Source organism: Schistocerca serialis, chromosome 5, assembly GCF_023864345.2.
Source record: "Schistocerca serialis cubense isolate TAMUIC-IGC-003099 chromosome 5, iqSchSeri2.2, whole genome shotgun sequence".
NCBI classification, from domain to species: Eukaryota; Metazoa; Arthropoda; class Insecta; order Orthoptera; family Acrididae; genus Schistocerca; species Schistocerca serialis.
In genome coordinates this window covers 362,768,598-362,781,293 of record NC_064642.1, presented here as the reverse complement: position 1 = coordinate 362,781,293, position 12,696 = coordinate 362,768,598, and the positions used below count along the sequence as shown (strand labels likewise).

Here is a 12,696-nt window from a genome sequence, read left to right as displayed (position 1 = left end):
CGCCTTATGACGATACCGTAATTTGGTCTTTAAAAGATCTAGATACCAGTAAATTATATGAAGTATCTCGTCTCTAATTATTAAATTTATATCAGATTTGGAAACAGGAACCAGAGAAACTCATTAACTGGATGTTAGTTGTTAGCTGTCACTTCTGTAATATAATCTACATAAACTGAAGACCTCTATGCAAAAACTGGACATTTTCAGATATGAGTTTGGAAACGCAATGGAGCAGAGTTAAAGGCATATATATCAGATACCCAGCGAAAACTATTAACCTGACCTTTGCGTTGAATATTTTAGAACTTTAGCAACTGTTCGCATGCCTCCATTTAATATTGCTTTCTAATTACTATCCTTTTGATGCCCACATTTACTTATTATTCGTTCATGTCGCCGATATTATTGAATACCAAACAAGACATAATATACGTATTTATTTTTTTCCAATTGTTTACTCTTACGTCATACTATTACATTTACGTATATCCAGAAATACCGAAAAGCCACACTGCCACTTTATGCAGTAGAAAGTCCACAATCACAGTTTGTCATTATGATCATCTTAGCTGATCATATTTTATTGTTCTTTGATACCTGGTTCTCATGAAGCACGATACACAAATTCCAGATAAAGCAAATAAATTTGAATGTTGCTATACATCCTCGTACACATTTTTAGTGTTATTTAGTTTTTTGATTGTGTATGCAGTGCAATCGGAAAATTATTGCATGTGATAACTCAACCCGTATTTAACTCCAGAAAAAAATGACGACACTGCAATTATATTTTGTTCTGTATGCTTTTTCGGTTGAAACTGTGGCCAAACATTGTGCTCCATCCCAATAATTAACATCAGAACTGGATCCCGTTTGGTTTGTCTTATACAAAAAAAGTCTCTGCTTTTACATACATTGCAATTCTATAGAGCTCCGCATTGTGCCGCTCAAATACAACGCTTATTTGCAACGTGCGTGACTCCAGCGTCGCGTCGCAGTTGCTGTAATTAAATGGGAAGCCTGTGTTTGCGCTGGTATTCCGGGGAACACGCTTGCACTAGAGCATTTATCCATCAAGGCTCGTATTTTTCATGAATTATATGAACGGAAATACTAATCACATTAATGGAGACTTCTGCTGCATTGAAGTCATCAACACTTAAAAACAATGCATTAATCTTCTTAAAAATTTCACAATTTTCTCTGCAGCAGAAAGCGTTCATTTGACATTGAGAGAAAAGCTATAGGATAGAAACTAACTTCACACTACAATTTAGTTTAATGACGAGAACAGAGACGGTGAATTCAAACAAATACAAGATGACAAATAAAGTACAATGTGACCAAAGTCCGTTAACATCGGAAAATTCAGTGTTCCACGGAAACTGATAAACATGCCTGAAATGACATGGGCTTTTATTGAAACCAAAAAGGTGCAGAAAATGACCGACAAACGGCGCTTCTTCATAATAAATGCTCAACACGTCGGTCGTCATTCAACAACAATACAAGAAGTCGAGGGACGGTGTTGTGAGCAACAATCTATAGAATATCAGCAGGTATGGTGAGAAATTGCCGTCAGATTTTGTCTTTTACTATCCCTAATTAGGTCGGACGCTTACGGTAGACCTGCGACTTCATATAACCCCGTTAATAATTACACGGATTGAGGTGTGTGGATCTGGGAGGCTAACCGTAATGGAAGTGGCGGCTCAGCACGTGATTCTCACCAAACGATGCTCGCAAAATATCTTTCGAGCGTGTGGTAGTGTGGGGTGGAGCACCATCTTGAATAAAAGTGGTACCTTCCAGCAGAAGGTTTATCGGCCACGCTAGGGATGATGCGACTGTGCAACATACCGGTGTGCCTCGCATTCGTCACGCTGACAGTTCGAAAAGCAGCAGCCCGCATTTACTCGAAGAAAAAGGGTCCGATCACGCCTGATGTGGTAAGCTACATCACATCGTGATTTTCTCGTAATGCAGTGGGGTTTACACGACAGTTCTAGGTTTTTCGGTAGCCCCTATTCAACGGTTGTGGATGTTGGCAGACCCTCGGAGTGTGAAATGGGCTTTGCCGGTCCAGCGCCACCTGTTGGCTGGCTTTTGCACTCGTCTTTGGTTTTAGTAGATTCCCATACCACTTCAGGCATGTGTGTCAACCACCTACATTATTCCGTGAATTAGTACATTTTTAAATGTTCACCCTGTACGTTGGCTATTAAAATTGCAAGATCAGAAAGGATAAGAAATAACGAAATTTTACTGACTGTACGTATCAGGACTTTTGATATTTTTAAAAATATCGGGAATCATACCATTATGGTTATCGGTGTATCGAAAAGAAGTATTGATATATCGACGAAAAGAATATCAACGTACCGGCCTATAAAAAAATCTGCTGCACATTGTAAATATACTACTGGTTTTAGATATGTGTATTTAAGTATTGATTTATTATTAGATATTCTGTCCATTAACAAGATATTCCCCTTAGAGCAAGAATTGAAAGGAGAACGACGCACGTTCGCGCTTGCACGACCGCTACGGTCGTAGGTTCGAATCCTGCCTCGAGCATGGACGTGTCAGATGCCCTTAGGTTAGTTTGGTTTAAGTAGTTCTAAGTTCTAGGGGACTGATGACCTCAGCAGTTAAGTCCCATAGTGCTCATAGCCATTTGAACCATTTGAACGTTCGCGCTTGGCGATAACCACTTTGCTAACAATAGAAACTGCATAGAAGTGGCACAATAAAAGTTGTCAGATCACGCGGTTGTAGTGTCAAAATTGGTTGGTGAAGTCGAACGTTGCATTTTCTGTTGGTAGCGCCGATTACGTCAGCATGTCCTATCGCACGTCACCGCCCACCGCAGAAGCCAACCTTATTTAAATTATGCTCTTCTTTTTCAGCAATTATTTTTGAAGATTGCTGATGTGAAGAAATAGCACACTAGTTGCGTTAAAAATCACGTTATCATGATTTCATACGGGATACTCTACCTGTGCTGCTAGAACAGGTGCATTTACAAGTACGACACAACATGTGGTTCATGCACGATGGAGCTCCTGCACATTTCAGTCGAAGTGTTCGTACGCTTCTCAACAACAGATTCGGTGACCGATGGATTGGTTGATGCGGACCAATTCCATGGCCTCCACGCTCTCCTGACCTCAACCCTCTTGACTTTCATTTATGGGGGCATTTGAAAGCTCTTGTCTACGCAACCCCGGTACCAAATGTAGAGACTCTTCGTGCTCGTATTGTGGACGGCTGTGATACAATACGCCATTCTCCAGGGCTGCATCAGCGCATCAGGGATTCCATGCGACGGAGGGTGGATGGATGTATCCTCGCTAACGGAGGACATTTTGAACATTTCCTGTAACAAAGTGTTTGAAGTCACGCTGGTACACTCTGTTGCTGTGTGTTTCCATTCCATGATTAATGTGATTTGAAGAGAAGTAATAAAATGAGCTCTAACATGGAAAGTAAGCGTTTCCGGACACATGTCCACATAACGTATTTTCTTTCTTTGTGTGTGAGTAATGTTTCCTGAAAGTTTGGCCGTACCTTTTTGTAACACCCTGTATACAGGCTAATGGTCGAGTTACTGCACATGCTGCCAGAAGTTCAGCGCTCTTACAAGAAAAAGACGTTGAATAAAACCCTTTCTAAACTCAGCAGTTACCAGGAAAGGCACAATTCCATAAAGAATAGACTTCCCATTGTAAAACAGCTTCAAACGTCTGATTACAAATAAGTTAATGTTTTTAATTTTGACATGAAACACCTAAGGGAGACGAAGCTTATAACGCGTTTGAACCTATGTTTAAACTTTGTTGGAAGTCGCTAAGCGCTCTCGTTACCAAAGAATGCATAGGGCCTAAGCATTGTCTGGTAACATTAGTCAACAGCCATTTTGCATCTGGTATGTATTTTGGTGTGCGGAATCCGAATACACCTTTGAAAATGTTCTAGTACGTACCATTTTTGAGTTTTTAAAGGTAATTTTATTTTTCGTATTCAGTGTTTCGCTTTTTGTTGTTCTTCTGGTTTGATGTTTAATTGTTTGTTTTTAGTGTGAAAGATAGTGAAAACTTTTTGTGTTTAAAACTTACGCTAAGAAAAATGGCAACTAGTAAATCTCGTTTCTGTCTAAACCACCCTGACTACTTTTGTTATGTGTGTGGGAAATTCACTCCAAAAACCCAAAAAAACCAATCACTGATTTGGTTAAGAAGGCATATAAATTGTATTTTGATTGTCCTGTTGGTGATCAAGATAAAATTTTGCACCTCATATTGCCTGCATAACCTGTACTATAACCTTAACCGAGTGGTTGACTGGAAAACACCGAGCCATGCCATTCGCTGTTCCGGTTGTGTGGTGTGAGCCTAATGACCATTATTCAGACTTACTTCTGTCTTACAAATATTTCAGGACATTCAAGCAAAACTAGACATAAAATAAAGTATCCAAATGTATCTTAAGTGCATTTGCCTGTGCCCCACGGTGAGGGATTGCCTTTTCCTGTCTGTAAGTTGAAAGCCACGGAATCAGACACCATGGCAAGTGAATCAGAAAGTATTGAACATATAGAAGTGTAACGCCCTCAATATCATGAAATTTCGCCTCAGCTCTTTAATCAAAGGAACTGAACGATTTGGTTCACGATCTAAAACTTTCGAAGCAGGAGGCTGAATTCTTGGGGTTGAGACTGCAACAACAGAACCTTCTAGCTCCAGGGACAAAACTTTGCTGTTTCAGATCAAGAGGTGCTTGCTTCACTCAATATTTCGGTATGCAGAATTAAATGTGTGTATGTAGAGATGTCAATGGTCTGATGAAGCACCTAGGTGTACAACATAGGCCACAGGACTGGCAACTATTTATTGACTCCAGTAAAACCAGACTGAAAGCAATACTACTGCATAATGGCAATCCATTTCCATCGGTACCTTTGACTTACGCGGTATACATGAAAGAAACTTATGAAACCATGGCTTTGCTGCTATAAGCAATCAAATATAAGGATCATGAATGGTAGCTTTGCTGTGATTTAATATTTGTTGCACTTCTTACAGGTTTACAGGCTGGATTCATGAAATACTGCTGCTTTTTGTGCCTTTGGGACAGCCGTGACATCACGAAGCGCTATACAGTCAAGGAATGGCCTATAAGGAAGTCATATGTTCCTGGAAACGTAAATGTGAGCAATAACGCATTGGTTGAGCCCGATAAAATCATTTTCCCTCCCCTTCATATCAAGTTGGGCCTTATCAAGAACTTTGTAAAAGCTCTGGATAAAGAAGGTGAGGCCTTCAATCACTTAAAATAAAAGTTTTCCAAATTAAGCTAGGCAAAGCTGAAAGAGGGTATATTTGTTGGACCACAAATAAGAAAATTGTTGAAAGACCCAACCTTTGATACCAAACTCACAGATATCCAATTAGCTTCTTTTAAAGCAATTGTGAAGGGCTTTTTTGGTAACAGAAAAGACAAAAACGATGTTACCATTGTGAATGATCTCTTGGACAACTATAAGAACATGGGGTGCAGAATGTTGCTGAAAATTCACTTTTTACATTCTCACCTTGATTTATTCCCGGAAAGTTTGGGAAAAGTAAGCGATGAGCATGGTGAACGCTTTCACCTAGACATTCTTACCATGGAACACCGTTACCAAGGCCATTGGAACCCTTCGATGATGGATGACTATTGCTGGGACCTTGTTAAGGAGGGTGATGAAACGGCAAACAAAAGAAGAGCTCCGTCGTCGCATTTTTCAAAAACCAAAGACGAATAAATGTGAAAATATCTCCTGAGCTAATTTGGACCTTTTATTAGCATCATGCCCATATGTAGGGGAACTTGGGGCAGAACGGGATAGGAGGGCACAATGGGAAATTGCTCTTTTCTAGACTGGACAGTGCTGCAACCTGTTGTATGGGCGTGTAACTATTTCTCAGAATGGAAGGGAAGTCAGGGCAGTCATTTTGATTTAGTTTAAAATGCGAGATCTAAGTGAATTGTTGTCCGTCACGTTACCGTTTGAGTTGTTTGGTGAATTTCAACGCCAGGTAAGCTGTTAATTGTTAATTGTATACCCTAAAATGACACATTCCCTTAAAGTGCATGACATTTGTTATACTTCAGTTATTTAATGCGTTTAAATACGCCAGTTATTACACTCTATAAAAGCTGTTAACTTCAAAAGTGCTCTTGGGGCGGGACGGGACGGGGCAGAATGGGACACTATCCCATTCTGCCCCGTCATGCTTTGATGCAAGTAAAAAGCAAACTATATTTTGTTTTCTTTCCCCCTTGCTGTTCCAGATGGTGCGAACGTACATGAAAAAGACTGATAGACAGCAATGGAACGTAAAAGCGATTGATGGTGCACCAAATATGAACAATGTCAGGACAGAGACGTCAGCTGCAATGCAACTTAAGGCAAAAATATCTAACTGTACATCTAAAAAAACCAAAACAGAGGACATCAAAGACCTTAAGAAAAATAAAGGGAAGAAGATGATAGAGAGGAGAGAATCAGAGAGAGAGGATGCTGAGTGTCTACTGTGGGGACTTCTACTCCGTTTCGAATGACAGCTGGGTCGCATGCCAGAGGTGTGTCATGTGGGCACACAGTTCATGTGCTGGAATAGATAGTGAAGATGAAGAGGAAATACTGATTTGTCACTAGTAGTTAGTGGTTTGGTGGTTATTAAGCATTGTACGTTTTTCAGAATGACATTGAAATATTTTCTTATGTTGAAGAATGACTTTTTAATTGTTTAAATTACACATTCGTTAGTCTCAATTGCCTTTTATGCAACGTTTCGTCATAGTTTAATACGATATTCGTAATACAAATTCAACGTTTACGCAATAATTTAACAAAAAATAACCTTATCCCATTCTGCCCCGTGGGTGGGGCTGGACGGGAAATATGCAAGGCTCTCTTTGAAAAATTGTAAAAAATGCAAAATGTATTGTTTTAAGTGATTTTAAAATACGGTACATTACGTTACACTACAAGGTGTTTTTTATAACTTTAAGAAGTGTTTCCTTGTGTTTCCTTGGGTTTCCTTATTTTATACAAATTGTTAAACATTAAGTATCCCGTTCCGCCTCGAGTTCCCCTACATACAAAATAGTATTGATTTCAAACGTTCTGAATGTGTATTTTTGTTTGACTTAATTATGTCAATTTTTGCTATTCCAATTTTTTATTCTGCTGTGTATCTAGGAAATGTGACGTCATAGAGAAAAACTAATCTTACCAGCGTATTCAGCACACCAGAATTAGGTAAATCCACCCATTTACAAACCATATGCAGAAAAAAGTTTAAATTTGTTAACTACTGTAATTTGCGCTCGGTCTTAAGCAAAAGCTATTTGCCCGCGCATGTCATTGTTTATGAAATCATAGCTCCTGAATTATGTGTCGACAGTGATATAATTTTACAGGTACACTCGATGGTAGGTGTGGATATTGTCTACAAAATCTGTTGCGAATACGGCTAGTAATAAAGAAGTAATAAATTAAAACGTTAAGCCTGAAGCGGCAGTTTTACAGCTTGAACGACGAAAATGTAGAAAATGATGAACTATTTTCTCGTAATTTCGCAGGGGGGTCACAGCAGTACAGACAGCTAAGGTTTGAAACTCTGTTAAACACTTTAGAGACAGGCAGCTGGACTGCTGCTTTTAACACATTTTCCGACTACCATAGCAATATAACTAAAAACGCAATGAATGCGTCTGATGTATCACTTGAAACGATGAAATCTGCTATTAATATTCGTAAAAGGTGGATTGTGAGATGGTAAAATAACAGATATGCAAGCAGTTATACTGAACCATACACTTATCCCGAAAAAAGAAAACTGTACACGCCGTTCTTACATATAATTTGCGTGATTATGGTATGTTTTGTAACACTCGGGTATACAGAGAGGTACGTCAAAATTTGGACACTGTCGGGGTGTTTTTTTCGGGATGTTTTCCTCTTCTGGCTCTTACTGACGGGAGAAACTGGTGTTGATAAATCACAGAGCAGCAACATACAAGGCGCTGTATTCGAGTAGGATACAGGTATTTCGGAAATCGAGCACTACGTGGCCGGAAAATGTAGAGGCATTTTCTTGTACTGTCTACATCGTTACGGACACAGGAATGGAAGCGCAATGGTGACCACGAAGTGTTACGCACTGCGCCAACGAGACTCGGGCGCCGTCCGCCTATTCTCTGCAGATCGCTAAGTACTCTCATGCTGCCTCAAGATACATACACAGTTTCTAATTGTAATACTTGTGTTACAGTGTTGGACCTTTAACATAAGATTATATCCTTTAATGAATAGATTTTGACAGCGTTTTAAATTTTTAATTTCGGTTATAATTATGTATTATTATGAAGCATTGAAAAGCAAATTTTTATGGCTCCTTGGAAGCTGCTAGGTAGGGAATCTTCAACTACGGTCTTACCCATGAATCATGAACTGGGATAGCAATAAAGTAATATGGATGGTCCTTGGTTCCTGCAGCGGATTTTGTTTCGCACCTTTTTCATTCAATAACCGCATCCCTTTCAGGTACCTTTTCATTTTCTAAATTAATAAAAAGTCACAGATGGTCAGACCCAGTGACTAAGGTACGTGCGGGTCCATTTTTGGCCAAAAACTGGCTATGTGACCGAGGCTGTTTCCGTAGCAATCGCAACAAGCCAGGCAGTGTTTCACGCAGTCATTGGTGAACTACGCCTTTCTCACCTAAAAATCGAACCAACATTGTTTCCATGGTGGTTCTCACTGATTTTACTTTATTCTGTCGTGATGATGAACCATTTACTGTATCTCGTAGCCATAACAAGCCTCGTCCTCTACTACACCATGATATAACAACAACACGGAGAACATCAAAATTGGAAAACATAAAACTAAACTACGTGAGATTCTCGGATGACCTCATTCTCTTATCCAACAAGAATTAGCAAACCCCACCAGTTTGATCACTACAGCAACGAACAGAGAAAATCTGACTCAGAGTATCCTTCGAAGCAACAGAAAAAAATTCTCTATAAGCCCATCTTTATACAGAGTGGATGCGGGACCTCGACTGCGGATACTTATAGCAAAAATAAAATGAAATTGGATACGTAGACGACTGAAGGTGTTTTCGATTTTGTGTTATCTTCAATAGAAACTATGTTAACTGACCCTTCACTCGCAAACAAAATCACAGTAGTTTTAGACATATTTAAGTATGTAGGATAAATTATAGGGTATAACATCAACGAAAAACCTACATGGCAGAACATGATACACAAACTGATCGAACCATTAGGAATACGTACTCGTACAACAAAAAAGGTCTCCCAATGGCCACAAAATTAAAACACTTCAAAACTGTTACACAACCAGCAATAACATATGAAGCCGAAACCATTTATAAAACACGAAATGCTACAGAAACAGACAGAATATTCGAGACAGAGAGAAGCACAACCAGAAAGTGCACAAAAAAAATTTACTTATATATATATACTGAAAAATAGCTTCCAATAAAACAGCCTACAAAGATATTGCAGATTGTATTATTCTATCATCTACCCGGGATACCAAAAATCAGAATCATCGGAAGTATAACAGAGAAAGTATAATGAATTATGTAGGTATGAGGGAAACACAATATACGACAGAAAACTATAAAAAATAAGACAGACAAAATCAAGGAGCCAGATAACAGACAAACCAGACTACGAACTAAAGTTAACAAAGAGATAATGGGAAGAGTGATATCAAACGGAGAAAGGAAATGGAGATCCAAGAGCATAAAGAAGTACTAGCTCAAGGGAAACTGAAAAACATTTTTTTAGTTGATAAAGTGGAGAAAAGAAGACCAGAACATATAAATAAGCAAACTAAAGCATCGAATCAAATTTTATAGTGTATATATAGTAACCAAGATCCATCCCCAGTGCCAAGAGATGCAGTGACGCAGTTCAATGGCGAGATCAAAATTCGACTAGTCAGAACTAGAAAGTCTAGAAATATTACGGGGACCGCAAAGTAACGTCGTTTCTGCGCACGTCGATAATTGTTTGTCATTTTTCATTTATCCATTATCATTTATACATACCAGCGTTAAGGAAGGAGAGGAAGAAGAAGAAAAGAAAGCAAGAAACCGCTATTTTTTTATGTGGGATATGGCGTGCCTCCTCGCTGGTCAGGAAGAAACACAAATTCTGAAATTTACTGACTGTAAAGCGCCTGCGGTGAGCGTACTGCTGGCCTTGGGATGCCCGCACTTTCGCCGGCCTTGGGGCAGAGGCCAGCCAGCGGCTCTTCCCGGCTGACCTTGACTCCGGAGCCCAGCTACACCGGCCGTGACCGCGAAAGCCGCGCCGCGTCACGTCACGTCACGTCTCTCTCTCTCTCACTGCGCACTCGCCATCACGCCTGCACTTTCACTGGCTACCCGTCTTTTCCCACGTCGCTGCCGTGATGGAAACCACGATTACTGGAGAGTAATTTGCACGGAAAGGTCATGGCGTGTCCAGTGTCCATCTTGTACCTACAGGGATCGAAGGAATGAAGAATGGAGAAAAAGCCGGCCGCTGTGACCGAGCTATTTTAGACGATTCAATCCGGAACCGCGCTGCTGCTACGGTCGCAGGTTAGAATCCTGCCTCTGGGATGGATGTGTGTGATGTCTTTAGGTTTGTTACGTTTAAGTAGATCTCAGTCTAGGGGACTGAGCCGGCCAGGGTAGCCGAGAGGTTCTAGGCGCTACAGTCTGGAACCGCGCGACCGCTACGGTCGCAGGTTCGAATCCTGCCTCGGGCATGGATGTGTGTGATATCCTTAGGTTAGTTAGGTTTAAGTAGTTCTAAGTTCTAGGGGACTGATGACCTCAGAAGTTAAGTCCCATAGTGCTCAGAGCCATTTGAACCATTTTTGATTTTTAGGGGACTGATGACCTCAGATGTTAAGTCCCATTGTGCTTAGAGCCATCTGAAAGGAGAAAAGAAGATTCTGCCATGAATAAAACACAATTTCTTGCTTTTTCTTTCATCCAAGCATAGTTCAGTGACGTCTCACTATCATCAGCGGTTCTCCCTGTAATTTAACTGTCTAACAATACGTACGAGAGATAGACATAAAGTTTTTATTATCATCTCGATAACCATAAAGTTGTGTAATTAGTTTTTCATTTTGTACGCATGTAGATACCAGCGTTGGGAGGCTGTGGCAAGTTGAGAATCGGGGTAAGATCACTAATCAGTTAGCTTAAGGTCCGCGGCTCGTGGTCTTGCGGTAGCGTTCTCGCTTCCCGCGCAAGGGGTCCCGGATTCCATTCCCGGCGATTTTCTCTGCCTCGAGATGACTGGGTATGTTGTCTTTCATCATCATTTCATCCTCATTCACTCGCAAGTCGCCGTAGTGGCGTTAAAGAACTTGTGAAGCGGCGGCCGAACCGCCCCGCGAGGGGTCTCCCGGCCACCAATGCCATACGCTCATTATTCTTACTTAGTTTAAGTATATACAGTCTGCCACAAGTACGAGGGGCGTTCAATAAGTAAATGCAATTTTTTTTTTTTTTTTTTTTTGAAAGCGTGTTCGTTTTATTCAGGATTCCAAGACATCATATTATTCCCCACCTCCCTACAACAAAACTCCTGGCAACAAAATTATTTTTCAGCATGATCTCCGTTCAATGAGATAGACTTACCGCCACTTTACTCTGCGTGTCTGTATGCCCAAATGGTCCTACTATACTGCTCCGCACTGATCGACGTCGGAGCAAACATCTTGCTGCATCCATAGCCTCACCATCATATACGTACTGCTTCGCACGGACTGCATCCTTCATTGACCAAAACGTATGGAAATCGGAAGTTGCGAGATCTGGACTGTAAGGTGGATGAGTAAGAATAGTCCAATGAAGTTTTGTGAGCTACTCTCGGCTGCGTAGACTTACGTGAGGCCTTGCGTTGCCATGGAGACAGAGAAGCCGTTTCCATTTCTGTAGCGACGAACACACTGGAGTCGTTTCTTCAATTGCTGGAGGTAGCACAAGAAACTTCAAATTTGAATATTGCGGAGACATGGCTTAGCCACAGCCTGGGGGATGTTTCCAGAATGAGATTTTCACTCTGCAGCGGAGTGTGCGCTGATATGAAACTTCCTGGCAGATTAAAACTGTGTGCCCGACCGAGACTCGAACTCGGGTTCGCAGGAGAGCTTCTGTAAAGTTTGGAAGGTAGGAGACGAGGTACTGGCAGAAGTAAAGCTGTGAGTACCGGGCGTGAGTCGTGCTTCGGTAGCTCAGTTGGTAGAGCACTTGCCCGCGGAAGGCAAAGGTCCCGAGTTCGAGTCTCGGTCGGGCACACAGTTTTAATCTGCCAGGAAGTTTCATATCAGCGCACACTCCGCTGCAGAGTGAAAATCTCATTCTGGAAGCATCCCCCAGGCTGTGGCTAAGCCATGTCTCCGCAATATCCTTTCTTTCAGGAGTGCTAGTTCTGCAAGGTTCGCAGGAGAGCTTCTGTAAAGTTTGGAAGGTAGGAGACGAGGTACTGGCAGAAGTAAAGCTGTGAGTACCGGGCGTGAGTCGTGCTTCGGTAGCTCAGTTGGTAGAGCACTTGCCCGCGAAAGGCAAAGGTCCCGAGTTCGAGTCTCGGTCGGGC

At 41.1% G+C, this 12,696-nt stretch overlaps 1 non-coding gene across 1 annotated transcript; it reads left to right on the top strand.

Annotated features, from left to right (window-relative positions):
• The first annotated feature begins 12,322 nt into the window (after window positions 1–12,322).
• Window positions 12,323–12,397, top strand: Trnap-cgg (transfer RNA proline (anticodon CGG)). Its single transcript has one exon. It is a non-coding gene; the product is annotated as a tRNA-Pro (tRNA).
• The last annotated feature ends 299 nt before the right edge of the window (window positions 12,398–12,696 follow it).